Consider the following 5000-nt stretch of genomic DNA (forward strand, 5'->3'; position numbering starts at 1 on the left):
ACCCTCGTTTGGGCAATTACTTCTTCCGAGGTTCGGCTAGTTATGAAAAAAAGGGGTTGAAGAAAAGCATTACAAATCCCTACAGCTGTTTCTAACTCGCTTATCCCTAAATTTTACTGCTCTATCCGCTCAAGCTTAATTCTCTTGAGCACTGCTGAGTGTATTCTCTGCGGAGAATATCTGATTCTCCTCTACCAACTATAATACATATGAATATACGTATGCGTTTATGAGTGTGTGTTCATGTGTGTATATGTGTATGTTCTTGTATCGCTGTATATGTTCAGTGTAATTTTTCCCTCCCCCGAAACTGGCGAGTAAAGTACCTTTACTATGGCCCTGTTTAAGATGATAACGAGTTGCTGATGAGGAATAAATTAACAAGAGATCTTATTCATTAGAAATTAATTAACGTTCCATTAGCACATATTATCAAATATTTCTGTGCCTGAGAATTAATAGTCACGGTGTGAGAGGGAGAGCGCGAGTGTGTGTGGGAGAGAAAGAGAGAGGGAGAGAGAGAGGAGGAGGAGAGAGGGAAAGAAACAGAGAGGGAGTGAGAGGGAAGAAGAGAGACAGAAACAGAGAGAGAGAGAGAGAGAGAGGAGAGGAGAGAGGGAAAGAAACAGAGAGGGAGTGAGAGGGAAGAAGAGAGACAGAGAGAGAGAGGAGAGGAGAGAGGGAAAGAAACAGAGAGGGAGTGAAAGGGAAGAAGAGAGACAGAAACAGAGAGAGAGAGAGGAGAGGTGAGAGGGAGAGAGATGAGAGAGGAGCGAGAAAGAAATATATAGAGTGAGAGAGGAGAGGGGAAAGAAACAGAGAGAGAGAGAGAGAGAGAGAGAGAGAGGGCGAATGGAGAGAGATAGAGCGATGTCCGGCTTTCGGGAACAATTTATCTTTTTCATAAGTTACAGTTTATAAGAAGTTTCTTTTTTTCTATTTAACAGGCTCTTAAATAGTTACCATTGTTTTGAATACACATTGCAACACGTTTACCTGAACTCATTGTGAACTCGTAACAAGCACATCTGGTGATAACACATCTGGTGATAACACATCTGGTGATAACACATCTGGTGATAGATGTGCAAAGGAGCTGGTGATGCGTTCCTTCAAACGATTTCTATCTTTTATCTTTCCGCGATACACCTTTCAAATAATGACCCCAAAGATAGAAATCAAGAGAGGTCAGATCATGGGATCTAGGGGATTTTATAAACTGTCTCTTATGAAAAAAAATTTTTCTTATGTATGGGAGACTTTTGAATCCTTCTGTAGAAACACTTCTGTACTGTATATTTATATTATTATATATTATATTATATTATTATATATTATATTATATTATTATATATTTTTTATTGTAGTTTTTAGCCCCAGGAGGACACACTCCTCCAGCTGGCCATAGACACACTTTCTGTGTCCTGTCAGTATTTGCAAATGGCAAATATACGTCACGATGTGTTAACGCTACTGTATATAACTCACTTTGATATTTATCATTATTTTTTATCATTATATTTATTATATTTATAATTTGCATATATTGATTTTATTATAAATGCATAACAACACCGAAGAGGAATCGACGTAAGCTTAAAAAATAAACCACGATATGGCGAAGGATATACTATAATATAATATAATATAATATAATATAATAATAATCTCCCAGTTAATGATGTAAGGGAGATAATGAGAAGCATATAGTTTTGAAGAGTTATGTCCCTGTCACTATAAATCTGACAGCCTCTCACTGAAGAAAATTCGTTCATTGTGTTGGGATAAACTCATTCCGAACAAGATTTCTTCCTTGGCGTTTTGGATGGCAGAGCACAGTAAAAAGGTGGAATTTGATGGGTTAATTCTAATTTCCTGTTGTTAGCGGGTGACTATGGCCTGCAATTGCTGACGAGATGTACATACACATATATACAGTCGCACGCACACACACACACACAGAGTTACACACGTACATATATGTATGCATACATACATACATGTATAATTTGTGAAGGGTAAAGACCCCTTTCGGTCACGAATGACCCTGGGCTTGCACCTAGAAAGTTACCTTCCGAAGTACAAGGTTGAGCAAGTTTATTTATAGAAGACCAGCAGTCACCCATGCATACCAACCTCCCCTCTTCACACCACCGATGTTATCCAAGGGAAAGGCAAAGGGGCCGATACGGCTTCGCACCAGTGACACCGCAACTCATTTCTACAGCTGAGTGAACTAGAGCAATGTGAAATAAAGTGTCTTGCTCAAGAACACACAACACGCAGTCCGGTCCGGGATTCGAACTCACTACATCATGATTATGAATCTGATGCTCTAACCACTGAAGAGGGAGTGCATCAGTGTATAAGCCACTCCAACAGCATGGCTCATTGGTTAGAGCATCGGACTCACAATCATGATGGGAAACAAGTCGGGACTTGGAAACCAGTTATCCTAGAAATTTATTGCAACTTCCTGCAAATTTCCGAGGAGTGGGAGATACATCCCGAAAAGTTCCGTGGAAGAAGTACTCCCTGGAAAATTCCTAGGAGGGGAGGTATTCCCGGAAAATTATGGAAAATTCATGGAAAATTCCGAGGAATGGAGCTGATTTCTGGAAAATTGTTGAAACTTCCTGGAAAGTTCCGAAGAGGGGGAGGTACTTCCTGGAGATTTCCGAGGAGAGGGAAATACATCCAGGAAAGTTCCGTGGGAGAGGTACTTGCTGGAAATTTCTGAGGAGGTGGAGGTACTTCCTGGAAATTTCTGAGGAAGTGGAGGTAATTCCTGGAAAATTGTGACATCTTCCTGGAAATTTCCGAGGGATGTACGTCCTGGAAAATTCCGAGAGAAGGTATTCCTGGAAAATTCCGTGTGGTATCATTTCGCAGAATATTACGACAAATTCATGCAAAGTTCCGAGGAAGGAGAGGTACTTCCTGGAAAATTATGGCATCTTACTGGAAAGTTCCGACGAAGGGGAAATACATCCTGGAAAGTTCCACGGAGAAGGCACTTCGTGGAAAATTCCAAGGAGTGGAGGCATTCTCGGAAAATTATGGCAAATTCTTGGAAATTCCGGGGAGGGGAGGTGTTTCCTTGAAAATTATTGTAACTTCCTTGAAAGTTCCGAAGAGGGGGTATTTCCTGGAAAATTGTGAATCTTCCTGGAAAGTTCCGAAGAGGGGAAGATACATCCTGGAAAGTTCTGTGGAGGAGGTACTTCCTGGTACATTCCGAGGAGGGGTGGTATTCCCGGAAAATTATTGCAAATTCATGGAATGTACCGAGGAGGGGTTACTTCTTGGAAGATTCCGAGGGGAGGAATTACTGGAAAATTCCGAGCGTCGGCACCTGGAAAATTGTGGCAAATTCATGGAAAGTTCTGAGGAGTGCGAGGTACTTTCTAGAAAATTATTGGAACTTCCTGGAAAGTTCCGATTAGGGGAGATGCCTCTTGGTTCCTCCCGAAAAATTATGGCGTCTTGCTGGAAAATTATTTCCTCGGAATTTTCCAGGAAGTACCTCCTCCACGGAACTTTCCAGGATGTATTTTCCCCTCCTCAGAACTTACGTTCTAAATTATAAAGAAACAGTAGAGGCGAACCTAAGACGTATACTGGGGCAACTGAATTGATTGACATTAAAAATCGATTTTATAAACGCAAACATTGATCGGTCATCTCAAGTGGAAAATGTCCAACGGTTTCATCGGTTCTTGCGTAAGACAAGTTTTCACAAATTCAAAAGTTACCCGGTGCATTGTAGATAAGGTACAACAATACAGAAATAGTAGCTTCAAATAAAACAATGCAGTGTGCCCTTTGTGTGAGTGAAAAATGAAGAAGGCACAAATGGTGTGAACAAAAGAACAGAACTGTTAGCGCATTGTAAGCATGCATCTAAGTACCTGAGGTGTAATTATCAGCCTCTTCGAATTTCGTTCTTGTTTGAGGATAAAATCGTTGATTTTGAGGTGTTTTCAAAAAAGAAAACAAAATGAGTTGCGTGCATACATTGTTCTAATCGACTGAGAAGATTGAACAAAATGCACTTTCACACAAATATACGCGCATTGCATTGGTGTATGTGTGTGTGTATACATCTCTCCTTCCCCCTCTCTCTATAGATACATACATATATATGCCATATCTATCTATCTATCTATCTATCTATTTAAGTCTCTCTCACTCGCTCTCTCTTTACATATATATATATATATGAAAATATATATATATATATATATATATATGTATGTATATATATATATATATATATATATGCATATATATATATATATATATATATATATATATATATTATATACAGATTATATTCGTTTATTTGCTTCAGTCACTTGATTGCAGCCATTCTGGAGCACTGTCTTTAGTCAAGCAAATCGACCCCAGGACTTATTCTTCGTAAGCCTAGTAACTATTCTATTGGTCTCTCTTGCCGAACCGCTAAGTTACGGGGACGTAAACACACCAGCATCGTTTGTCAAGCGATGTTGGGGGGGGGACACAGATGCACACACACACACACACACACACACATGTATGTACGACGGACTTCTTTCAGTTTCCGTATACCAAATCCGCACACAAGGCTATAGTCGGCCCGAGGCTATAGTAGAAGACACTTGTCCAAGTTGCTACGCAGTGGGACTGAACCCGAAACCATGTGGTTGGTAAGCAAGCTACTTACGACACAGTCACTCCTGCGCTTATCATATAAGTAATAATTTTATATTCGGTTATACATTTTATAGTATACTGTTTAAAGCCTGTTCACAGTATTCGGCTACCTGATGGCATCAACATTATGGAAGTATATGCCACTAGGTTTACTTCAGGAACGTCTTTGCGTCCGTACGATTCATAAAAATATGCTACACTCACACACAAATACATACATACTTACATACATACATACATACATACATACATACATACATACATACATAAATACAATACATATATATATATATATATATATA

Source organism: Octopus sinensis, linkage group LG13 (assembly GCF_006345805.1).
Source record: "Octopus sinensis linkage group LG13, ASM634580v1, whole genome shotgun sequence".
Taxonomy (NCBI): Eukaryota; Metazoa; Mollusca; class Cephalopoda; order Octopoda; family Octopodidae; genus Octopus; species Octopus sinensis.